This window comes from Narcine bancroftii, chromosome 4, assembly GCF_036971445.1.
Source record: "Narcine bancroftii isolate sNarBan1 chromosome 4, sNarBan1.hap1, whole genome shotgun sequence".
In the NCBI taxonomy this organism is placed as follows: domain Eukaryota; kingdom Metazoa; phylum Chordata; class Chondrichthyes; order Torpediniformes; family Narcinidae; genus Narcine; species Narcine bancroftii.
The window spans coordinates 201,485,018-201,512,232 of NC_091472.1; the positions used below are offsets into that span (position 1 = coordinate 201,485,018).

At 42.6% G+C, this 27,215-nt stretch overlaps 2 protein-coding genes across 6 annotated transcripts in view; one reads left to right on the plus strand and one right to left on the minus strand.

Annotated features, from left to right (window-relative positions):
• Positions 1 to 27,215, minus strand: part of rsph14 (radial spoke head 14 homolog) — a 674,463-nt gene that overhangs the window by 316,199 nt on the left and 331,049 nt on the right. The gene's annotated exons all lie outside the window — the stretch shown is intronic.
• gnaz (guanine nucleotide binding protein (G protein), alpha z polypeptide) overlaps positions 1 to 27,215 on the plus strand; it is a 233,289-nt gene that overhangs the window by 22,183 nt on the left and 183,891 nt on the right. Inside the window, exon 1 of one of the 4 annotated variants that reach the window (XM_069933651.1) lies at positions 21,308 to 21,435. The exons of 2 other annotated variants lie outside the window; for them this stretch is intronic. The gene's annotated coding sequence lies outside the window, so the exon portion shown is untranslated. Of the gene's footprint in view, positions 1 to 21,307; positions 21,436 to 22,209; positions 22,493 to 27,215 lie in introns of those variants that run through there. One more of the 4 variants, XM_069933652.1, reaches the window with a different exon arrangement.

Consider the following 27,215-nt stretch of genomic DNA (forward strand, 5'->3'; position numbering starts at 1 on the left):
AAATTTTTTTAAAATTTGCATTCACCTATTAACCAAACCACTCACACATCTTAATAATGCAGAAAGAAACTGGTGCACCTGAAAGAAACTTGTGCAGTCTCAGGGAGAATGTGCAAACTCCACCAGTCAACACGCCAAGTCATCAGCTCTGTTAGCTGTACCACTGTGTCATCTGCAGAGCAATATATTTAAATGTTGTCTATCACTTTGTCGATCCTTGCATCAGATGAAATGGTGCAGCCGAGGTAGGTAAACTGGTTGACCATTTTGATTTCAGTGTGCCCAATGGAGATGTGGGGGGGGGGGTGCTGGTGGTCATGGTGGGGAGCTGGCCGATGGAGGACCTCAGTTTTCTTCAGGCTGACTTCCAGGCCAAACATTTTGGCAGTTTCCGCAAATCAGGACGTCATGCGCTGGAGAGCTGGCTCTGAATGGGCAACTAAAGCGGCATCATCTGCAAAGAGTAGTTCACGGACAAGTTGCTCTTGTGTCTTGGTGTAAGCTTGCAGGTGCCTCAGATTGAAGAGACTGCCATCCGTGCGGTACCGGATGTAAACAGCGTCTTCATTGTTGAGGTCTTTCATGGCTTGTTTCAGCATCATGCTGAAGAAGATAGTAAAGAGGGTTGGTGCAAGGATGCAGGCTTGCTTCACGCTGTTGTCAATGGAGAAGGGTTTGCTGTATCTGACCCTTGTTGGTTTTCGTGCAGTTGGATAACCATGTTGAGGAACTTGGGGGGGGCATCCGAGGCGCTCTAGTATTTGCCAAAGCCCTTTCCTGCTCACGGTGTCGAAGGCTTTGGTGAGGTCAACAAAGGTGATGTAGAGTCCTTTGTTTTGTTCTCTGCACTTTTCTTGGAGCTGTCTAAGGGCAAAGACCATGTCAGTAGTTCCTCTGTTTGCGTGAAAGCCACTATGATTCTGGGAGGACATTTTCGGCGACACTAGGTATTAGTCTATTAAGGAGAATCCTAGCGAAGATTTTGCCTGCAATGGAGAGCAGCGTGATTCCCTCGCCAAGGCAAATAACGCCTTTGGAAGACTATACAAAAGAGTCTGGAAAAACAACCACCTGAAGAAACACACAAAGATCAGCGTGTACAGAGCCATTGTCATACCCACCCTCCTGTTCGGCTCCGAATCTTGGGTACTATACCGGCATCACCTACGGCTCCTAGAACGCTTCCATCAGCGCTGTCTCCGCTCCATCATCAACATTCATTGGAATGACTTCATCACCAACATCAAAGTACTCGAGCTGGCAGAGTCCGCAAGCATCATATCCATGCTGCTGAAGACCCAACTGCGGTGGGTGGGTCATGTCTCCAGAATGGAGGACCATCGCCTTCCCAAGATCGTGTTCTATGGTGAGCTCTCCACTGGCCACCGAGACAGAGGTGCACCAAAGAAGAGGTACAAGGACTGCTTAAAGAAATCTCTTGGTGCCTGCCACTTTGACCACCGCCAGTGGGCTGATATCGCCTCCAACCGTGCATCTTGGCGGCTCACAGTTCGGCAGGCAGCAACCTCCTTTGAAGAAGACCACAGAGCCCACCTCACTGACAAAATACAAAGGAGGAAAAACCCAACACCCAACCCCAACCAACCAATTTTCCCTTGCAACCGCTGCAATTGTGCCTGCCTGTCCCGCATCGGACTTGTCAGTCACCAACGAGCCTGCAGCAGACGTGGACATACCCCTCCATAAATCTTCATCCACGAAGCCAAGCCAAAGATATTTAAATGGTGATAGATTGGGAAATGTTGATGTGCAAAGAAACTTGGATGTCCTTTTGCTTCAGTCAATGAAAAAAAACATGCAGGTGAAGCAAACAGTGAAGAAGACAAATAGTACTTTACCTTGTGATTTTAAATACAGGAGAAAAGATGTCTTGCTGCAATATATCTGGTGTACTGTGTGCAGTATAGTGATGCAATGAAAAATGAGTTGTACGAGGAAAGATTGGAAGAACTGGACCTGTATACCACTTGAGTTTAAAGAATTAGAGAATATTTAATTGAAATAAATAAACTTCTGACAAGGCTCCAAAGCCAGATGTCTTTTGCCTACTCATTCAACCTGTCTACATCCTGTTGCTGAATCACAGTTTCCTTATCACAGCACATTCTCCACCTATTTTCATATCAATGGCACAGTTAGATACCTTATATCCAGTTCTTCGCCCCAGGCCATTAATATCATTTGGCTCTTGTCCACGGGTGCAGTGCTGCCAGAGCTCACTGGAGCACCTCTGACATCATTAAGATTTCTGTCCTTCAGCAGAGGCACTTTTACACAGCTGCTAAGAGCGGTGGCAGTGTAAAAATGTTGAGACGGAATTTATTATGTCAAGACCATCCCGTAATTTTTCCACTGGGGCCCCTACACATTTTCACAGAGGGGCTGCAGTGTAAAATAACCGCAGCCACTCTGGAAGTAACAGGCCTAATGCATGCAACATTCCCCCTCCAATAAACGCCACAATACAGGAAGGCTGTGTAAAAGTGCCACTGTGTAAACAACCACACATGGGAGGTAAGTAAACTTGTGTTTTTTAGAATAATTCCAAAGTTTCTGTGTAAAAATGCCAATTGAAAACGTTTAGTCGATGGATTAAAGGAGAAATGTTTGCATGGATGTGTTTGCCAAGAATTGTGACTAGCAGGGTACTAGAACCAGGGGAGGAGAGAGGTGGGATAAGGCGAGGGAGTTCTTTGTCAAGCATGGATGCAATGGGTTGAATGGCCGCAAAATCCACATCCATGTCTCATTCAAGAGGAATTCCCTTTGTTCACTTTAGGGTAATGGCTCTCAACCTTTTTCTTTCCACTCACATACTATTTTAAGTAATCCCTATGCCATTGGTGTTCTGTGATTAGTAAGGGATTGCTAATGTGAGTGGGAAGGGAAGGTTGAGAATCACTGCTCTAGGCCCAATTGTTACTGAAATAGTTTGCTTGAAAAAAATTGTCATTGGCCCATTTCCTTTGGAGTTCTGAAACCATGCACATGACGAGTCAATGAGGGACTGTGGTGCAACAAATTGACACAAAAGAGGCTTTATCCATTAAAAGTCTATACACCAGTTTCAGTCCCAATGGCTCCACGAGTGAATGGCCCAGGAAAGGCTGGCTCAGGTTTATATCCCGGTCAGTTGATTGACAGCCGGCCAGGTGGAATCAGCCCCTTAAGTGGTCTTCCTGCAGGTACAGAGGTTGCCGTATGCGGTAGGCTGGTGGTTGTATCACCACAGTTACAATTAAAACTGGTTTTCAAACTTTTTCTTTCCATCCACATACCACCTTAAGCAATCCCTTACCAATTACAGAACACCTATGGCATAGGGATTACTTAAAGTGGTACATCATTGGAAAGAAAAAGGTTGAGAACCACTGCTTTAGAGTAAGCATTCAGTGGGTCAGGGTGAAGGACAAGGGAGGGAGGGTCTCCATCAGAATGGGAAGCAGGCCGACCCACAGAGATCCCCAGGTGGAGGAGGAGGAGGAGCAGCAGCCCAGGCGGAGGAGGAGGAGCAGCAGCCCAGGCGGAGGAGGAGGAGCAGCAGCCCAGGCGGAGGAGGAGGAGCAGCAGCCCAGGCGGAGGAGGAGGAGCAGCAGCCCAGGCGGAGGAGGAGGAGCAGCAGCCCAGGCGGAGGAGGAGGAGCAGCAGCCCAGGCGGAGGAGGAGCAGCAGCCCAGGCGGAGGAGGAGGAGCAGCAGCCCAGGCGGAGGAGGAGGAGCAGCAGCCCAGGCGGAGGAGGAGGAGCAGCAGCACAGGTGGGGTAGGTGGTCCTGGGCAGTGAGGGGAAGGGGAAGCTTGGGCGGGTCCAGCTCTGTCACTGCCAGTGTGTTGCCACGGGCTGAACTTCGCTACTGTGTGCGGTCATGGAGAGAGATCTGCAGCCCTCCCACGAGGAACCATGATGCGTGGCTCTCCTGTCCTCAGCAGGTCAGCTCCAGGAGGGAGGGACATGAGCAGGATTTACTGAGCTCCTTGCCCTGCCCTGCACACGTATAGTGTCCGAGCATCAGTGCGCGATATCCAAACAACAGGGACCACCAGTTCTGGTCAAAACTATGCGGGCATGTGGAGGGTGAGGGGAATACTGGTCAGGTCCAGGGCCACAATGGCTGGGACCAGGGGAGGAACAAGAGATGCTGAGATGGCAAGGGAGAGAGTGGTGTCTCTTCAGAAAAAAAAAATTTGGTTGGTTGAGATTTGGGTCACTCCAAAAGTAGCAAGAAGCAGATTCTACAGCAAGGTAGTTAAATGAGTGAAGAAGAAAATATTCAGGGGAGTGAAGAGAGAACAGGGGGTTAGAGGGAGAAGAATGAGGAGGGGTTTGGGAATGGTGGGGTGTAGAGAAAGAGAGAGAGAGAGAGAGAGAGAGAGAGAGAGAGAGCGCAAACATGGAGTTCAGTTTTTCATTCTGCATATTATTTAGCTCAGAATGACAGACCATATTCTGATCACTGTGGCTTACTGGAACTCAAAACACAAAAAAAAATTATAACATTGGAATTGGACTGCATTCCTGCACTAATGCTACAGAAATAAGTAATCACATAGCCATTAATATGGAAAAGAAAATTTGCCAGTGTATCAAGCAGATAATTGGCAATATTTTTATTTTCATCGATGAATCAACAAGCCTGAGCTCTTGTTGATAATTATATTTTATGATAATTGTGATTGCAACCTGCAATATTTGTCATATCATACAACATGTCGGCTACCAAGGCCAAGTCTCGTAAGGCCTCCTTGTCGCCGATTTTGGTGAGCTCCAGCACTTAAAAAAATTAGCACTGCACTCCTGCTCTTGTCAATAACCTAGTGGACACTTTAGTATTAAAGGCCATTGAATGGAAATATTAGCAGTGTCTTGTTCCATTTTCTGGTTTTATTTCAGATTTACAGCATCCATAATAATTTGCTTTTGTGCTATAAAATTGATTGATCTTTTCAAATATATCCTTTCTTCACTAGAAAGTATCTAATTCTTCAATAATTTGAAACCATTTACTCTTTGTTAAAAACAAATGGAAATAGACCTAAAAGAAGGTGGATCATCTTAAACATCCACTCCTTCATCACTGGCACAAACATCTGCTGTGTACTGCACCAGTCAGAACCAATGCAGCAATGTGTTAATGTTTCTTCAGCTGCACCTCTAAATTTCAATGTTGACATACAGCAAGGTAACAGACCTTTTTGGCTCAATTACACCCAATTGACCTACAACCTCAGTACGTTTTGAACTGTGGGAGGAAACCGGAGCCCCTGGGGAAAACCCATAAAGCCATGGGGAGAATGTGCAAACTCCTTACAGACAGAATGGGATTCAAATCTCAGTGCCGATCGCTGGCGCTGTAACAGCATTGCACTATCTGCTACGCCAACTGTGCTGTCCTCTCTATCTGCATGCATCACAAGCTGCAAAGATGTGGGCTATAGCTGCATAGTAATGGATCATCCCAAGTTCCCCTAAATCACATGCCATCCTACCTTACCTATTATAACTCAGAGGCCATTTGGCCCATTAAGTCTATGCCTGCCCCAGAAGACCAATCCCACCAGTCCCATTCACCATCAACACATCTTTAATTATTTCAGTCCAAAAATCCAGACTGCTTGAGGATTGATTCGGATTGGATTTTTGGGATTCTTGGGCAGTGCTTTTAAAATTCATATTTAAGGAGGATTAAAGAAGAGATGAACAGGTAAATTTTGATAGTTTATTCATTAGCAAAATACAGCATGCTTCATTTATCAAAACAAGCAGTTTTAAAGAATAATAAAACTGCAGCCGTGGAGCTTACACATGCACACAAAAACCTGCTAAATATTAAAAGTTTGAGACTTTTCAAAACATCCATATTCTCCGATGGTCCAGATTTCTACATTTTTGGACTTCTACTGTAACAGGTACTAATTAACTTACCAGAAATCTTTAAGATGTGGAAGGAAATGAGGACCTGATGAAAATTAATGCAGTCTCCAAGAGAATGTGTGAACTCTGCACTGACAACATCTCAAGTCAGGATCAACCTGGACCCTTGAAGATGCTTAGACAAGAGCATTGCTTTTGTCTAAGTAGATTTATGTTTTTTCCTTTTTGCTGGGTCAAAATCTCGAATTCCACGTCTAAAGCTCTATAGTTCGACAATAAAATCAGTTTTTTCAAGGCCAACCAGAATAAATATATTCTGCCTGATTCAGACTGGCTTATGTCCGAGAATAATTATTAGTAAAAAGCTATTTAAAATAGTTTCCAGCGAGTTTGAGTTTGCAGCCTGTACTTTGGTTATTTAATTATAAATAAAATAAGTAAAATGGCAAAGCGTTTTGTACTAAAAAAAAAACCACATTATTTAGTTTTCTTTTACTATTTTACTAACAATTGTGCAAAATAGTTAAAATGTATGCCTATGCCATAAAGCAAGAAATGAAAAAAAAATCAGCAAATCAATCAGTATCTGTGGACACAGAGTGTGTTTCTGTCTCTTCTGATGCTGCTTGACCTGTTGAATATTTTCAGCCTTTTCTATTTTAATTTAATAGACACACTCATTAAATACATTCTGATCACTTGCCCAAAAATAAAATCTGTTACTTATTTCTGGTAAAGATTCAAGTTTTCCAATTACATGACTGGTGATTAACATAGCAGGCACTTTACTATACAACAGACCACAGTCAGTAGCTGGCTTACTGTAGCAATGAGCAGATTTAGATTATTGTCAGGGTACATACATGACATCACATACAACCCTGAGATTGTTTTTCCTGCGGGCAAGGCAGAATTACCACTTATTGGTAGTGAAAAAATAAACTGTACACAGTGTACACATATTAACAAATAAAAAGGAATGTAAACAGATAATGAATGTAAACAAACTGACTGTGCAATATAGAGAGAATAAAAAAAATAATGTGCACGTCAGGGTCTTTAAATGAGTCCCTAATTGAGTTTGTTGTTGAGGAGTGTAATGGGGGAGGGGTAGGAGCTGTTCCTGAACCTGGTGGTGTGAGACTTGTGGCACCGATACCTCTTTCTTGATAGCAGCAGTGAGAACAGAGCGTGTGCTGAGTGGTGTGGATCTTTGATGATCGCTGCTGCTCTCCGATGGCAGCATTCCCTGTAGATGCTTTTGATAGTGGGGAGGGTTTTGCCTGTGACATCCTGGGCTGGGTCCACTACCTTTTGGAGGACTTTACGCTCAGGGGTATTGATGTCCCCATACCAGACCGTTATGCAGATGGTCAGCACACTTTCCACCACACCTCTGTAAAAATTTACGAAGGTTTTTGGTGTCATACCAAACCTCCGCAAACTCTTGAGGAACCTGTCAAATCACCAGCCATAGACTAAGAATGAGCACCAAACTACCATGATCAAACTGCTCTTGGATGCCACTGCCACAAGCATCCATATAAATTAGTTTCCATTGAGCTAAGCATATTAAATAATAATTATTTTCCCTCCAAAATTCAGCTAACCTTTACCAAAAAAGCAATTAACAGAGGCCAGCCACTAGAATCCATGTCTAGTCAACAATCAGTCCAGCACCACCTACCTGAGCAAGAAAGGAGAAGGGAATGTGCTGATATTCAAAAATCACAGGAACAAGTAGAGTCATTTGTGAAATAAAATAACAGAAAATGCTGGAAATCTCCACAGGCTAAGCAGCATCCAAAAGAGTTAATGTTTCACCTTACAGCAAGGATCTTTAGCCTGAATTGTTGACTCTGTTTCTCTTCAACAGATACCGCAATAAACTGCTCAGTATTTACAGAATATTCTGTTTACATTTTAGCTTTCTATCATCCATTTATTTTTATCTTCAGTGTAAATTGTGGTGCAGGTTGGATACCAGATTCAAGAGTTATAGAATCACAGAAGGAGGAAATCACACATATATGCTAACATTACAAGTTAGAAACTGGAAAAGTTCCATCAGCCACAGGGCTCATTCCAGCTACCTCAGCTCTTTGAGAAATCCATCCAATTAAGCAAATGATCCTGTTCCTTCCTCATACCTTGAAATTATTTTTACTCCTTGAAGTATGTTCCCAGTTCCTTTTAAAGGTTAATATAAATTGGTTTCCTTGAAAGTCAGGAATAGCAGAACACTACAAGAATAGAAGGTCTCTGAGTCACCTCTAGTTCATTTGCAGTCACCTGTATTAATGACTCTTCTGCCACTGGAAACAATTGCCTACAATCCTTTACCTGGAGCTGTGATCCATTCTGTTCCTCTTTAGAAATTTGGATCAATTGAAATCTAAATGCAATAAATTTAAAGCAATTGACCAGGGATGAATCTCGAGTAAGTACCTCTTAATTGATTTAATTAAAAGAGTTAATGATTTCTAATATCTCGATTCACTTTTCCTTAGATCAGCTTTGAAAAAACATCAACCCCAGCTTAAAATCAATATATTGACCAGAAGGAGGACACTAAAATACACTGCAATTTCACAAGATAAAGGAACAGAAGTAGGCCATTCAGCCTATCGAGTCTGCTTTACTACTCCACCATGAGCCAAACCTTTCTCACCTCTAGTTCCAATTTCTGGCTTTTTTCCCCATATCCCTTGATACCCTGACTAATTGGATACCAATCAATTTCCTCCTTAAACTCCCGCAATGATTGGGCCTCCACAGCTGCATGTGGCAATGAATTCCACAAATCCATGAGCTCTGGCTGAAGACATTTCTCATCTCTGTTTTAAATGGGTACCCTTTAATTCTAAGATTGTGCCCTCTTGTCATCTTCTATCATAAGAAAATCCTCAATGTGAAAATGTTTTCTCTTCTGTTGCCTCTGATTCCATAGTCACAGATTTTAAAACTATGCTTTCTCATCTTGAAGAAGGACTCAGGCCTGAAACATCAGTTATATCTTTACTTCCTATGGATGCTGCAAGACATTCTGAGCTCCTCCAGCATTTCTGTGTTTATACAATAACAGTGTCTGCAGACTTAAGTGCCACAGATCTGGTCTTCAACAGTTTACAGATCACTCTGTTCATCCATACCCTCTGATTAGGACACACCCAGATTGTTTTAGTTGGAACAGACTTGTCTATACATGTCCTGATGAAGTCGTTATCCGCTGTGGCATATTCACTCAGATCTGCCACTGATTCCTTGAGCATTGACCAGTTTGAATTCTCCAGGCAGTCCCAAAGATGCTCTACTGCCTCTCCAATCCATCTCTGTGCTGTGTCTGGTGGTTCAGCAGTCTTCAGCTTCTGTCTATAAGCAGGAAGGAGGCCATCCATGTGGTCTGACTTTACAAAAATTGGGCATATTTGTGTTAGATAATAGTATTTATGCTAATAACATTTGTCCAACCCTTCCTCTCTCCTCAGTGCTCAAGACCCTATAAAATCTCTACTATAACCTCCCTAACGCTTTGCTAAAAGATCATGCTCTAGATTGAACATTTTAGCTGAACCTTAACTCGTGCTTTATCAAATTCCAGCATCTGTAGCCTTTATGTTCCTACTTATCACTCTCCAGCAGCTGGTCACCATCTTCATCCTCCCTTTCCTGATTCCACCTGCCTCGTTTCTCCTCGTCTGCTTCCACCCTAGTTGGTGCCGTCTTCACTCACCTCTCCCCATCGCTGCCATTGGGGAGAATTGCATATAAATCTGCATCTATCCCGTTTCATTTGGTATGGATGATGAGAAGAAAGCTGGGGATTTATGCTGCAGCTACCTAAATGTAAATTCATTCAGAAGATTCCTTCTAAGTAATGATGAATAGTTTAGAGAGATCTTTTTCAATATGAATACTGCTATACAACACCCAGAGCAGAGATTTTAAACAAATGGTGTATGGACTAATAGGGAAGTGAGAAAAAAGACTTTTATCAATTATCCAAGTTGTTCCATTGTTTCTGAATGCTCCTGCCCCACCAATGTCTTCTTGACTCCATTTTTCTCCCCTGTTCGAGTCCCTCTATGCCTACATCTGTGATACCTCACATGCCCTCCATCTCTTCAATTACTTCCAATTCCCTGAACTTGACTGCCTCTTATTCTCCAATCCCTCTACATCTCCATCCCCCATACTGAAGGCCTTGAGGCCCTTTGTTTCTCATTCAACAACAAACCCAACAGTTCCCCCTCCTCCACCACCACCCTTCTCCAGCTGGCAGAACCTGTCCTCACCTTTAGTAATTTCTCCTTTGACTCATCCCACTTTCTCCAAGTCATAGGGGTAACATGGATAACCACATGGGCCCCAGCTATGCTTGCTGTTTTGTCGGCTTTGTGGAGCAATCCATGCCACAAGCCTAATTATGCAAGGCTCTTCAACTCTTCCTCCACTATATCGATGACTACATTGGTGCTGCCTCATGAAGAGCTCATCAATTTTGCTGCTAACTTTCATTCTGAACTCAAATTCACTTGGTCCATCTCAAGCAACACTCTCCCCTTTCTTGCTCATTCTGTCTCCATCTCAGAAGGCAAACTCTTGACGGACATCTTCTACAAACCCACGAACTCCCACAATGACCTCATCTACACACCTTGTCCCCTGTAAAGATTCCATTCCTTTCTTGCAATTCCTCCGTCTCCATCACATCACATCTGTTCCCAGGACAAGGACTTCCATGCAAGATCATCAGAGATGATCCTTCTTCAAATAAAATGTGGGTTCCCCTCTACTATTTGGCCCTCACCCAGATATTCTCCATTACCTGGCCCCCTCAACCTCTATGCACAAGGATAGGATTCCCCTTGTCTTCATCTACCACCCTATTAGCCTCTGCCATTTTCACCACCAACTACATGATTTCACCACTAGACACACCTTCCCTTCCTCCTCTCTCCACCTTCCACTGGGACCACTCCCTATGTGACCCCCCTCTTCCACTCTACCCTCCACACCATCGTACACACCTTGACACCTCCCCTGTGACAGCAGGAGATGTTACACTTGAACTCATACCTCCTCCCCTCACCACTATTTGGGGCCCCAAATAGTCCTTTCAAGAGAAACAACACTACACTTGTAAATCTGCAGAGGTCCTCTACTTATTCAATGCTCCCGTTGTGATCTCCTCTATATTGCTGCGACTAGACATAGATTGGAAGATTGATTTGTTGAGCACCTTGGCTCTGTCTGCCACAATAGTATGGATCTCCCATTTCAATTCCCTTCCCATTCCTTTGTTGACATGTCTGTCCCATGGTGTTGTGTATTGCCAGACTGAGACCACCAGCAAATTGGAGGAACAACACTGCATCTTCCCACTGGGCACCCTCTAACCAGATGGCATTAACATAGATTGCTTCATTTTCAATGAAACCACCCCCATCTTCTTTCCTCAATCTTTGGCTCTCTCTCTCTCTCCTTTCACAGAGACAAAATCAATTCTCACTTTTCCTCTTGTCATATCCAATTGACACCACTTGTCTGTTGGTCTGTACTCCCTCTCCCATTCTTTCCCCAGCCTTTAATTCAGGCGCCTGACTTTTTTCCACTCACACTTTGAGGAAGGGCTCAGGCCCGAATCACTGGTAATATATATTTTCCTCCTATAGATGATGGGAGATCAGGTATGTTCCTCCAGATTTCTGTGATTTCACTTCAGTCAGCGCCTGCAGATTTTTGTATTTATACTACAGGTACCCGATCCTTTATCCGGAACACTTGGGGGACAGTGTGTTCCGAATTTCGGATTTTTCCGGATTTCGGAAAGTCCACCCGAATTGTGCTGCCGTATCCACCCCCACCCCCTTCCAGTCGCCCGGCCGCCTCCCCCAACCGCAGTCACTCAGCCGTCTCCCACGACTGCGATCCCTCCGCCGCCCGGACGTCTCCCCTGACCGCCGGTCCCTATGCTACTTGGCTGCCTCCCCCAACCACGGTCCCTCGGCCGCCCGGTATTCTTCCCCTGATCGCCGGTCCCTCGGCCGCCTGGACGTCTCCCCTGACCGCCAGTCCCTCGGCCGCCTGGCAGTCTCCCCCGACCGCCGATCCTATGCACCCAGCTGCCTCCCCCAACCACGGTTCCCCGCCTACCGGTCCCTCGGCCGCCCAGCAGTCTCCCCTGACCGCCGGTCCATCGGCAGTCTCCCCCAACTGCAGTCCCTCGGCCGCCTGGCAGTCACCGCCGGTCCCTCGGGCGCCTCCCCTGACCGCCACTCCCCCGATCGCTAGTCCCTCGACCGCCTCCTCCAACCGCCGGTCCCCCGACCACCCAGTAGTCTACCCCGACCGACAGTCCCTCAGCCGTCTCCCCCGTCCGCTGGTCCCCTCTTGCCGGATTTTGGAGCTTTCCAGATTTTAGATGTCTTGTTAAAGGATCGTGTACCTGTATTTGAAGCTGATAGGCAAAATTATTGGTGGTCTTTGATAAAAAATCTGAATGAGAGAAGTTTAAGTAGGGAAACAATGGGTCAGTCATCCTAATATTAGAAAATCATAGCCATGAACATTCCATAGTCATAATCATTCATGTGTAAAAGCAATGGTAAATCAAGGAGATTCTGTGGGGAGCTGTTAACGTCAAACTGTCTGACTAATTTGTTCAAAGTCTTTGATGAGGCATCAGAGAAGCCTCATCAAGGTAGTGGAGTCAATATATAAATTGATTTCTGCAAGGCATTGAACAAAATGTCATGTAGTGGATGGAAAGCAGATGGGGAAAATAATGTTCTCTGTTGAAAAGCAAGGTGTCATGATCAGAGGAATTTTATAATGGATGGGGCAGCCTTGTAGTTGTGTAACCCAGGGCTATTTTTAGGTTAATTATTCCATGCAATTATCACAAATGACCCAAATTTGGGAATAGGGAGGGAATTACAAAGTCTGGGGTTCAACATTGGGTGAAAAGAAGCTTGGAAATGGATTTTAACACAAAAAAATGCAGAGTGATGCACTTTGGGAGCATTAAAACAAAGATATATAAACATCCATATTTTGAAGAGTATTGCTGTAGGGCAGCAGAGTTGGTGTAGCCACCCATTAGCGCAACGCTGTTACAGCACCAGTGATCGGGACCAGGGTTCAAATCCACAAGCTGTCTTTAAGGAGTTTGTACGTTCTCCCCGTGTGGGTTTTCCCCAGAGGCTCTTGTTTCCTCCTACCCTCCAATATGTACCAGGGGTTGAAGATCAGTTAGGTGCAATTGGGTGACATGGGCTTGTGTGCCGAAAGGGTCTATAACTGTGATGCTGTGATGTTTGTCTAAAATCTAAAAAAATATAAGTAACATATTCTGAATGATGGAAATTTTATATGATGGTTAAAGACAGCATAAAGGTTACCTAGAGGATTGGAATATTAAATAAAGAGATCATTCTCGAAGACTAATGAGCAGCAGTTACATCGAAACTGGAGTGCAGTGGACAGTTGCAGGAACCTAATAAAAAAAATATGGACAGACCTTAGAAATAGTGTTGAGCAGTTTTAGCAAGAATAAGCAGAGGTTGGAACAGTTAATTCTGTTCTTCAAAAATAAGGTTTTGATGCCACCTATTAAAAGTCCATGAAGAGAATTTTTCATAAAAACACAAGGCCAACCGCCATGTCAAATCTGTTTCGCCATTCAATGTGATCATGGCTGGTCTGATGATAGACATCTCCATCTTCCTGTCTTTTTCCGATATCCTTTAATTTCCCCTACTAGGTAAAAACCTATCCAACCTTGTCTTAAAAATTTAAAGTTATTGAGAATGCCTCCACTGTTTCAAAGGGCAGTGAATTCCACAGATTCACCATCCTCCTCAAAAACCAGTTCCTCCTCATCTTTGTCCTAATTTTGTTCTAGTCTCCCCCATCAGTGAGAACAATTTACAAATCTATCTTTTCTATATCTTTCATGATATAATGCATTTCTCTAAGATCCCTTCTCATTCTTCTAAATTCCATCAAATACTGCCCCAGACAATCTCTCCTCATAGTCTAAACCCCTCATATCTGGAATCAAACTGAACATCCTCTGCACTGCCTCCAATGCCAGTACATCCTTCCTCAAGGAATGAGACCAAAACTGCAGTTCTCCAGATGTGGCTCATGTTACAGCATAACTTCCCTGCTCCTAAATTCAAGCCCCCAAGCAATGAAGGCCAACAAATAGCAAAGAACTATTCCCTATAGGAGGTGCACTGATAACAGCAGATCATCAATTCAAAATCATCAATGAGATTTTTTTTCCATAGAATTTGTGGACTCAGGAAGCTTCACCTGAGAAATTGGTGCTGATTACATAATCAACTCTGAGGAAATTATTCAGGTACTTCAGCATGAAGAATTTTTACAGGGTCTTGGGGGTACAAGGTTAAGCATAGTTATTCTTTCTCAAATCAGCTAGGTATGGTAGACCAAACAGCCTCTGTCAGTGCTGTAAATTGCTACAATTATTTGGCCAAATGAGATGCTTTGGATGCAGTTTAATGGAATCTTTGAAATACTACATAGAATAACTTAAGATTGTAGTTTCAGGTACTGAAAGGACAGAGTATGGTAATTTATTTTTTGAACTGGAGGAATACAGATAGTTACATGATTTTTCTGTGAGTGTTGGGGCTCTTTCTCTTCTCCAAACAAGGTCTTGTCCTCAATACACATCAAAATCTACAAACGATGCAATTAACTGTGGAAGATGAGGGGGGTGCTGGCAAATCCTTAAATACTCGGTAAAATTCAATATCACAAAATGTGTGTTTGTATATTTTAAAAGGAAGAGGACATTTCTAGAAATAGGAAATTCTAAAGAACAGATAGTTCAGAGGTTCAAATTCAAGGAATAAATTGGGTTGTAATGACGACCACAGTTTTAGTTTAGGAAACTGTGAGTAGAGTGAGTGAGGTAAGAAATAATTAATATAGAATGGGGAATTTTCTTCACAATGAGGGTAGATTAATGGTGGACTTTGTACACCAGTCATTGAACAATTTTTGGTCTTCATAGTAAGTAGATTTGACTTCAGGAACAGGTATGTCTTGGGGCCTCTGTGATATTATACATAGGGTATGCAATCTATATGTCTTATCTGAAGAAGGATATTCTTGTAATGGGTAGAGTGCAGCAACAACTCACCACTGATTCTTGGGATGGAAGGGGTGTCATATGACAATGGAAAAATTGGATTATGTTCCCTTGAGATGATAATCCAAATTATGTATCTTATGTTTTGCCCCATATCCCTTAATTTCTTTTGGGTTTAGAAGTATATCTAATTCCACATTGAATACATTTATTGACTTGGCCTTAAGACTTTTTGTGGTTGAGGATTCCACAGATTCACAATTCTTGGGTGAAAAAATTCTCCTTATCTCAGTTTGAAATATTTTGCCTTGTATTCTTAGGCTGTGATCCAACCCCACTTATTATCATCATCTAACCACATCCTTCCAACACCTAATCTGACCAGAGAGACCAAAGCAAGAGTACAAACAAGCAGTGGAGTACAGATATGATAGCTATGAACACTTAGTTCAGTACAAAGACTTCTGTTTCAGATACATATCAGGCAGAAGAATGGATTTTTTTAGCCTGGGAATGAAGTTTTTGACCTGGATGCAAGAAATTTAGGCTCATCCAGTTTAGGGTGTCAAACAAATCATTCAATAATTTTGGAGCTACAGTTGTGGTGCAGTAAGACTAGGTATCATTAGTGTTTACGTGGAAGTTGAAACCATATTTACATGTGCGATGGCCAAGAGTCGACAAAAAAAAATCAGAAATAGGAAACAAGACAGATCTATGAGGAACATAAAACGTTATGGCCACAAGTTATTACTGTGATTAGCTCCATCTCTCTTCTTACAGATGTGGCTTGACCTGCTGATTATTTCCAGCATTTTCTGTTTTTATAGATTTACAGCATCTGCTATTGGTTCTTTTTGACCTTTAAAGGCCTGATAATTAAATTCCTGTATTCATTAAAAAACCTACAAGACATTTTGGTGGTGAGCTCTTTATGTCATAGCCTTTCCCAAAATTGATCATCTGATCAGCAATAAACAAATGTTACAGAGTTGGCACAGCATTTAACTGTTATATGAGCTTTGGTGATGGATGCTAGAAGAGACATTTTCAAACACGAGGGGACTTTTTGTGTCATTTTTTAGATATAGAGACATTTCTCTATTAGATTCCTTTATGGACATTTTAAGGATGTTGTTAGGAGAAAGGGAGAACTTACTCATTGAATCTTGCTTGATTTGCAGAAATAATGGGTGAAGTGCATAACCACAAGATCAGGCAGAACAGCACCAGAAAGAAAGAGGAATAAGAAGAGAGTGGAACATTTAACCAAGAGAGGTGCAAGACATAAAGAGACCTCATTGAGGTCCATTGAGACCTCCAGTGCTACATCTCAGATTCTATTATCATTGTATTATTCTGAACCTTGTCTCTATTTGTCAGGCAGCCTGCTCCATACTTTTAGTAGAAGGGAGTGACTGGAAGCTCCAGAAAAATAGCTGCTAAGGATATTATTAGTCACTGAGTATTCAGCCTGCAGTTAGGTTCAGTATTGAACACGTGTCAAGTATAATTTTAAAACAAGTTGCCAATTGGTCCAAATATTAGATGTAACGTGGAAGTTGTGCTGACTGGCTGCATAATGGCCTGGTAATAGCAACACCAATACCACTGAGCAGAAAGCCCTGCAAAAGGTGGGGGACACAACTCAGGACATTCTCCACCATTGCGAAAACCTACATGAAACACTGCGATCGGACAGCAGCAATGCTGCATCAGGAAAGAGGTCTCAGTGCCACAAGACTCACACCACCAGGTTCAGGAACAGCTGCTCCCCCTCCACCATCAGACTCCTCAACGACAAACTCAATCAGGGGCTCATATTTATTATTTATTATTGAATATTTATTTTAGGTATTTGTCCAATTTGTTTGTATTTCTTTCTTTGTTGCCATTTCTCTCTCTTGTAGACATACCTTTTCTCGTGTACAGTTTTTTGCACTACTGATAAGTAGAAATTCTATCTGGCCTGCAGATAAAAGTATCTCAGGGTTGTGATGTCATGTGTATACTCTGACAATAAATCTGAACTTTGAACTTTCAATAGCATAATCTCATTTCCTTCAGTAAATTGCTTGACATTATTAATGATTACATAAAGAAACAGGTGGAATTCCTGCAGTATATTATAATTATCCTCTTTATCAATCCAATATTTACTGAACACTGACAAATTTCTGTTGGAAAGTACGGATGCACAGAGTCTTGGAAAAAAAGACAACATCATTGCACTATTTCAGTAGAAACGACGACTAGTGGATACAAAATTATCATTGCTATTCATGGAGTCTTACCTTAAGGGATTTCTTGATAAGAGGACTGTGCCTCATAAGGGATTGCAACTATGAACAAAGGGACGCCTGAGAAATTTTTCATTTCCAAAATTTTTCTGTGATTTTTAAATAATTTTTTACCCTAATTAAGATTGTTGTTGACCATGACAATCTTTCCTACAGCTCTAATTTCATTGTTACTCTGAGAATTTGAGCTCAATTTAAATTTACTAATTTACTCTTTGCTAGCTATAAAAACAGCACCCTGCATGCTCTCTCATCTCATTTCCCTCAGAACTAAAATTTATCTGCTTCAAACAGTTTAATACATTTTTCCTACATCCTGACCATCCTCCTGCAAATTGGAGATATTTAAAAGCTGACGATGAGTCATCCTTACCTTCAGTTTAATTACAATTTGCCAGTACTACCTGTATTTTAATTTATCAGTGAAAGAGAACTTTCCTGAAAAAAAATTCTTTACAAAAAAAGAAATTAAGTTACTCCATCTTCAATTTTTGAATGTGGGTAAGAACAGATGAATTCGCATTCAGATACTGCATCAGGAGAAGATATTTTCATCATTTGGATTGGTCAATAAGAATAACTGCAACTCATTTTAAGATCCCAGGCAAGTGAAATCATCAGGAAATCCCACAGGTAGATTTGCACCAAAACAAATGGGATTCGGCATCTCCTCCTGTCTATGTTGGTAACAGCAGGTGGAGCATTTACCAGTTGCTTCTGAGATTTATTTCATTGGAGCTTTGTGTCCATCCAGAAAGGCTCTTGCAAATTTCTCTGCTGATATTCATAATGAGGTCAATTATTTAAGCCAAAACTAGATGACCAAATAAGGAAGAAAGAAATGGAATACAACTTCCAGGTTTTGATGAGGCAACTCATGTAGGGCATAAACCCATACAATTTCATTGTTTCTGCACCTTACATTCTATGTAATTCGATCCAGTTAAAAGTTGAATTCTCATAGTGGTTTCAGTATTATCAGGCTCGACTTTCATATCTTTCATCTTCCATTTGCCAATGAATGGATCAGCCTTCAGGCTTAAGTGAGTAGGGTGGGGGTGGGGGGGGGGGGGGAGGGAGTGGGGGGTGGTCATGTCAGTGTAGATAAAGCGAAGTAATTGCACTTCTCATCTTGAAGCCCAAAAAAAGCATTCCCTCCACCTAAACCAAGATACGATTGTCACATAGATAATAATCTAAAGTTCTTAATACTTTTCTCTTTAGCTGGAAGCAAATGAGAAAGGACTGATTTAGGTTGGAGTAACGAATGCACTTCTGAGCTAATGATCCAGAAACATGTCTCAGTTAGGAGGAGATTCGGGGTAGATATCTTGCAATTACATCAAATTCATTTTGTGGAATTTGCATCTCTTAAAATTTTAATAAATTAAAAATGAGCTGACAATATAAAACAGCTATTCTCAATGGGGGCCATCCCCCCAACAGGCGAAGATGGATTGAAATCAAAATATTTTTATGTTTTTTATGTAATCAGAAGAAGTATGGAAGAAACCAACTAAACTTGACTGCCTTTTTATGGTTTGGCGGATAGAAGAATGAGGGGAGATTTGATAGAGGTTTACAAAATTATGAGGGGTATAGACAGAGTAAATGCGAGTAGACTCTTTCCATTTAGATTAGGAGAGACAAATTCAAGAGGACATGGCTTTAGGGTGAAATGGGTAAGGTTTAGGGGGAAATTTTTTCACTCAGAGAGTGGTGGGAGTTTGGAACGAGTTGCCATCTGACTTGGTTAATATGGGCTCACTCTTACGTTTTAAAAATAAGCTGGATATATACATGGATAGGAGAGGTCTGGAGGGTTAAGGAATGGGTGCTGGTCAGTGGGACTAGCAGAATTATGTTTTGGGCACAGACTAGAAGGACCAAATGGCCTGTTTTTTTTGTTCAATGGAAGGGGGCCACACCCAAAAAAGGGTGAGAATGGCTGATAAAAGAATGTGATGGCGATGTGGCTTGAAAGATGAAGACTTGCAATCTCCCATTTATTAAGCAAAGTGTATCCATATATCGTAGCAAGGTGTACCATGTGTCTTGGAAAGATAATACAGCCATTAAGCTATAAATGGCTCTAGGAAATTAACAGATCCAGCCTGGGGAAAAAAAAACTCCATTTTCTTCAGCAGATTAATTGCCTCTCCCTGTTGGCCAGTATTTAACTCATCTCTTTGATTTGCCATCCAATCTAAAAGCAGCAACTTGTAGAGAATAATGTACACAAATTGTGCCACTCACTCCAAGATGTTTTAATGTCATTTGATGTTCAAGTGAAATGAAACTTCAAGAGAACATTTCTGTAAATACCAGTGGATAATGAGATATTCTGATATTTGTATTTCTCTGTGAGATACTCTTTTGAAATATAGATTTTTATAGTAGTCAACCATTTAAATTTTCATACCAAAAATTCCACATCGCTAATACTCATTTGAATTACTATGAAAGGATTCTTCTGTTCCTAGGTTTTTGACGTGTGCAAGCAAGCATTCTGTAAACAAATGATCTCCTGTCAATTATAATGACGTCAACAACGACCTGGAGGTCGCTTCACTTTAAGTTTATTTAGCTGCTGCTTCAATAATAGAGAATGGTTTACTTTAACAGAAACCAATATTAAAATAAAGTTTATAAAAAGATCATATTTAAGCATCATATCCATTAAAAGTCGAACATTACCAGCAACACTTTTAAAAGTCCAAAATTAGCAATCATCACATTTCTCTTGAATGTTTTTAAATAAAAAAATATATTTTTAACAAAGTAAATGTGAATGATTGTATCAACACAAATAATTGAGAAGGTCTACTGGGCCTCCACTATTTAGCCTCTCAATTAACATTATTGGATATAACTATTAACCCTCAGTGCTGCAGAAATGTTCTCATTGCAGGTTTATTGTAAGTAACAGTTTTACCAAAACTGTACAGATGCCCAACCTTTTATCCGGCAACTTCCAAAAACCAGCTCTTTTTTGGGTAATGAAAACACCCAACTGCCTTGCTCCCAGCCCCTGTCTGTTCCCCTGCCCTGGTTGTCTGTCACCTACCCCCATCTAACTCCCAACATTTCCCCTCCCCCCATCTAACTCACAATGGGGCAGTCGGGGTGCAGTGCTGCCAAGCCCAGAGTTTACTGATGGCTGCGGCTGGCAACAGCTCAATGCAGGAGCAATGGCTCTCTTCATTACCCATAATCCCCAACTCAACTGGAATTGCTCTTCCAGCCCCAGAGCAGTTCCAGGTGAGGGAGATTATGGGTAAGGAAGGCGGCCATTGCTGCCGCATTGAGCCAGTCACCACTTGCTTCTCTCAAGGCAAGAGATAGCGGGGACGGGGGAAAACGGCAGGGACGACAATCTGAGCCAGTTTTATTTTGAGGTTTTCCTTTAAAAATAAAAAAAATGCTAGTGATATTGTGGTCTTTTATAGTCTTTATTTATCTAAATTCATTTAACACCCTGAGCCCCCTGTTTTGTGCAATTTTGAAACATCGCATGTGGTTAAAGGGACCACCATTTTAAAATGATTCCAAAATCCAGAAGATTCCGAACAATGGCAGGTGTCTTGATCTGACGATCCCTGATAAAAGGTTAGGCACCTGTACCACTTTCTAAAATCAGTAACAGAAGATTGGAAAACACAAAGCATGTTAGTTGGGGTTACATTTAATAGTTCAGGCTACTCTATTGGAGGACCAGTAATGGACCACTTCTTCCTTAAATAGAGCTGTTGTAGCAACTGTGTTGCAGTGCGAAATGAAGAACAAGAAAATGATCAGACATAATCGAATCAAAATTCAGTAAACATCATTTACTCAAATAGTCACATGCAGCTTTTTAAAACCCCACATGTTCTAAATGACGTCATCACATTGTGATGTCATGTCGTCACTCAGAAACTCCCAAGCCAGTTCAATTAAGTCTCCAGTGAGCTGTTACATGCGCCACCCCCTCCTCCCCCCACCCCCGGCTAGAACTGGAAATAAGAGGTTAAACCTCTGGTGCTATTAATGTCCACTGCTTGTTGTCCATGTCTTTGCATTAGGGGTCATGGCAAGGGGTGATCAAGGTTGAGATGAGCAAGCTTTAATTGGTCAATTGTAAGTGTCTCCCCAATGTCCAGTACTCAAGTTGTTTGATTGTTTTGAAGCACTCTGAAGGGGCCTTCATACAGCCTCTGTAAGGGTGGCCATGTGCACCTCTATACACAACACAAGTTCACAGTCCCAGATGAAGGGTGTCGTTGTTCCATGCCTTGACGTGGGAACTGAGGCCAATTTTCCAAGCCACTCCTGCAGTTCTGTCTAAGACTTCAGTCGGTGGCAACTCCTGTCCGTGTGCCATGGGCATGAACTCCCCAGGTACAATGAGTGGGGCTCCAACTTGGCTGATGAGGAGTTGAGATCTTCCTTGGGTACTTTTCTTATTCCTAGGAAGATCCAGGGCAGCTCGCCCATCCAATCAGTGGATTGGACAGGCAGGACATCAGTGCAGCCTTCATATGCCTATGGAACCGCTCCACCAGGCCATTCGACTGTCATACGGTGGAGGTGTATTCCCAGCAGTAACGACAAAATGTCCCAGAGTGTGGAGGTAAACTGTGGGCCTCTGTGGGAGGTGACATGTGTGGGTAGGCCCAATTGAGATACCCAGGCAGAAATAAAAGCTCTGAGGGATGAATCGGGTGATGGGTCCATCATAGGAACTGCCTCCGGCCACTTAGTGAATCTGTCGATGACCATTGACGAGTACCTAGACTCTCGTGACACCAGAAGCGGGCCGGCAATATTGACATGCAAGTGGTCGAATCTGCGCTGTGGTGGCTAGAAAAGCTGAACCGGCACCTTCACATGCTTTTGCACTTTTGCAGCTTGGCGGTCTGTGCACATCTTTGTCCAATACGTGACCTATTTTCGAGTCCATGGCATACAAATTTGTCAGCTATTAGGCAGACCGTTGCTTAAATGGACAGTCCGAGAATGGCATCAAAAATGCAACATTTCCACACAGCAGAGACAATAGGACGAGCTGAGCTGAGCTATGGAAACATCGCACAGGAGAGTGGTACCTCGCGGCCCAAAGGCTACATCTTCAAGTTGCAGGCTCACGACAGCAGCCCTATAAGCCGGGAGTTCGTCGTTCTGGCGCCGAACTTTGGTGAGTACCATGTAGTCTTCACCCGGAGAGAGGGCACGTACTGCTTGAACGAAGGAGTGGAACGGGGCATCATTCACCACATTACTCTTGCTGGAGATATGTTTAATCCTGGTTGAAAACTCGGATCCTTATGATAAGTGGCGTTGCTGGTGGGCTGACCAGGATCCAATGCCTTTGCAAAGGCAAATGTTAGCAGTTTGTGGTCAGTAAAAATCATGAAATCCTTGCCTTCCAAAAAAAGTGGAAGTGTCTGACCACTAGGTACAGAGTTATATTTTGTTTCTAGAGGGTGGAGGCGCCTAATTAAAAATTATGCTAGAGGCTTCCATTGCCTATGGTGTTCCAAGACCTCACCTACTGCTGTGTCGGATGTGTGTATCCTTAAGGTGGTTGGTGCATCCATTTGTGGATGGACCACCAATGTTGCCTTCACTAGGGCATCTTTGATCTGCTGGAATGCTACCAAAGCCTCCTTTGTCCACTTGAGTTCATTGGCTTTGCTGGACATGAGGTCAAAGAGATGTTTCATAATGAGCTGCAGAGGGTAGAAAGCGACAATAGAAAATGTTCATCCCCACAAATTCCTGGAGTCTTTGGATTGTATTGGGCCTTGCAAATTTGAGGATGGCTTCCATCTTGCTAGGCAATGGAATGACACTCTGGCTGCTGATCTGAAGTCCCAAGAACTCGATAGAGGACTGCACAAATTTGCACTTGGGAAGGTTCATAGTTAGCCCAAACTCCTCTAGGTGGCGGCGGAGTAAACACAGATGCTACAGGTGCTCTTTGTGGAAGCAATTGGCAACAAGTATGTTGTCCAAGTATACGAGAAGGAAGTCAATGCCATGCCCCAGTGCATTCATTAGTCGCTGGAATATTTGTGCAGCATTTTTGAGCTCAAAAGGCATTCTCAAAAATTCAAAGAGGTCGAACGGTGTTATGATGGCGGTCTTGGGCACATCCTCCAGATTTTCAGGTATTTAGTGGTAACAACACACCGTCAATTTTAGAAAGCATCCTGGCCCCATGAAGATTAGCTGTGAAGTCCTGCAATGGAGCACAGGGTAGCGGTCTGCAGTGGTAGCATCATTGAAATACCTGTAATCCCCACAAGGTCTCCAGCTTCCCATGACTTTGGGTGCAATGTGTAACGGAGACCTGAATATGGTTCCAAGTTCCTCCATTTTGTGGAACTGTTGTTTTGTGAGCCATAACTTGTCGGGCGGCAGGCGTCGGGCTCAGACATGTAAGGAGATCCTTGGGTGAGGATGTGGTGTGTGACACCATGTTTGGGTGTGGCAGTGGAGAACTGGGGAGTGAAAATGTCCAGAAACTCTGCAAGCTTGGCGAATTCATTGTTCGTGTACTTAACCATTTTTGATGAAGATTTGTAATAAAGATTTCAGATTTATTGTCAGAGTACATACATTACATCATATACAACCCTGAGATTCCTTTTTCTTGTGGGCTCAGCAGAATTACTATTAATTGGTGGTGCAAAAATAATCTGTACACAGCGTAAACATGTAAACAAAGAACTGTAAACAGATAATGAATCTAAACAACCTGACTGTGCCATACTGAGAGAACAAAATCTATAAATTGCACAAATAAGAGTCCTTAAATGAGTCCCTGATTGAGTTTGTTGTTGAGGAGTCTGATGGTGGAGGGGTAGCAGCTGTTCCTGAACCTGTGGTGCGAGTTTTGTGGCACTGATACCTCTTTCCTGATGGCAGCAGCGAGAACAGAGTTCTTTGATGATTGCTGTTGCTCTCCGACGACGGCAGCAATCCCTGTAGATGCTCTCAATTGTGGGGAGGGTTTTGCTTGTGATGTCCTGGGCTGTGTCCACTACCTTTTGGAGGGCATTACCCTCAGGGGTATTGGTGTTTCCATATCAGACCATGATGCAGTCGGTCAGCACACGCTCTACCAAGCCTCTGTAGAAACATGCCATGGTTTCTGATGTCATACCAAACTCCTGAGGAAGAAGATGCACTTGACTTCCTTTCTTCACGATGCCATTGGTGTGTTGGGTTCAGGAAAGATCCTCCGAGATAGTGACTCCCAAGGACTTAAATTTCCCCCAATGATTACTGGATTGTATACCTCTGGCTTTCCTTTCCTGAAGTTACTAATCGGCTACTTAGTTCACAAGAACACAAGATCACAAGATCACAAGATAAAGGAAGAGAAGTAGGCCATTCAGCCCACTGACTTTGCTCTGCAACTCTACCATGAGCTAACCATTCTCACACCTAGTTCCAATTTCTGGCCTTTTCCCCATATTACTTGATACCCTGACTAAATTTCATCCTTAAACTCCCCCAATGATCAGGCCTCCACAGCTGCATGTGAATTCCACAAATCTGTGACCCACTGGCTAAAGAAATTTCTCCTCACCTCTGTTTTAAATGGGTACCTTCTAATTCTAAGACTGTGCCTTCTTGTCCTGGATTCACCCACCAAGGGAAACATCCTATTCACATCTACTCTGTCCAATCCTTTCAGCATTCAAAATGTTTCTACGTGATTCTCTCGATCTTTTGGAGTATAGAAGAATGAGAGTGTGATGTGCTGTGGTGCAGCAAGCAAACACAAAACACAAGAATACTGTACTACAGGCTTTAATCAGCTCAAACTCTATACACACCAGTCTTAATATCTTTGCTGGCTCCACATGTGCCTGGCTGTCGGATTGAACCTGGGAGGGGCCAGCTGAAGTCTATATACAGGCCAGTGATTGACAGCCGGCCAGGTGGGGTCAGCTTCCCAGGTTGCCTGCCTGCCTACTGTTACAGTGGTTGCCCCCTGCAGTAGGCTGGTAGGAGTGCAGCCAGTGTTGTGGTTGTATCACCACAGAGAGGGGAATCTCATGGAAACAGTTCTGGTGACATTGAGAGCAAGTTTGTTGTTGGTGCACCCTTCAGCCAAGTTTCCTGTATGCAGACTTTATATAACCCACTACTGTGGTATCGTTGGCAAATAATAAAGAAGAAAAAAACCAGCTTTCTCCATCCACAGCCTTAGGATTGTAATATATTTTGAAGTGTTAACATGTCATCGTTAAGAAAATAGTATTTGATGAATTGAGATGTTTCAGCTATTTGGCAGTAAAATAATTTTTTTAAAAGATTATTGACGTTTGGATGGTTATTAAATTTAGTTTGAAGCAATCTCGCCCACCAGAGGACCGCCAAACAACTGAAAACGATTGTGCACAGTCAGTGGCAAAGTTACCTTATACATTACCTGATAATGTACGAAGAACAGAGAGGAAAAACGAGGCACACAAAAAGCAAAGCCTCCGAAACACACTACACTGGAATTCAAAGGAATGCATACGGAATCCAACTCAGATCTATAATCAGTTTGTTGCCAAATCCTGTTCCCTGGAGGTTGTAACAATCACATGCTGATCAGTTGTAAAACATAAAAATCTGCAGACACAGTGCTTTAATTGTTTCCTAAATCATTATTACAGGATGTCGGCTTTAAATATTTCTGATTTTGAGTCAGGCTGGAAGGCAACATTTGTTTGTATTGCTGACTTTCTTCTCAGTATTAACTGCTACTTTGTTGCTCTGTTCGTTCTGCACAGAAAACAGTAGGGGGTGCTAATGATAAAACCAATTTGGCAAATGCAGTCAGCTGACAAGCAAATGCAAGCTCATGGAGCAGCCTATGTTTTGGCTGCAAGCTATGGCTAACTGGATAGTTGCTATGCAGCTGACTGTTGTAATTTTTTTTAGACGTACAGCACAGTAACAGGGCGTTTCAGGTCATGAGTCCGTGCCACCCAATTAACCTACAACCCCAGTACATTTCAAATGGTGAGAGGAAAGCGGAGCCCCTGGGGAAAACCCACAGAGACATGTCCCCATACCACCTCCTCACAGACAGCACAGGATTCGAACCCTTGTCCGATCACTGGCACTGTAAAGGCATTGCACTAACCGCTATGCCTACCATGCTGCCCTCTTGAGCAATGGTTTATTGACCTACTGCAAGATATTATCACAAGTAAGTGAAATACATCAGGCATCAACTGCCACCACAGTGTTAGTATTACTGCAGAAACAATTTGTAAAATATAATAGATATATAGAACATAACGGGACAAGAAACAGGCCCTTTCACCCTTCTCGTCTGAGACAAACTATTATTCTGCCTTGTCCCACTAATTTGCACCCATTCCATATTCTCCAAGCCCTCCCATCCATGTACCTGTCCAATTTTTTCTTAAATGGTAAAATTGAGCCCACATTCACCACTACATCTGGCAGCTCATTCCATACTCCCACCGCTCTGTGTGAAAAAATTCCCCCTAATTTTCCCCCTCACATCTCCTCTTTCACCCTTAACCCTGGTTTGTATCTCACCCTCAGTGGAAAACCCCTATTTGCATTTACTTTACTTAACCCCATCATAATTTAGTATATCTTTATCATTCTTCTACACTCCAGGGAATAAAGTCCTAACCTCTTCAACCTTTCCCTGTAATTCAGTTCCTCAAATCCCAGCAACATCCTAGTAAAACTTCTTTGCACTCTTTCAATTTTATTGATATTTTTCCTGTAGTTAAGTGACCAAAACTGCATAAATTCCAAATTTGTCCTCACCAATGTCTTACACAACTTTAACATAACATCCCAACTCCTATACTCAATACTTTAATTTATGAAGGCCAATATGTCAAAAGCTCTCTTTACAACCCTATCCA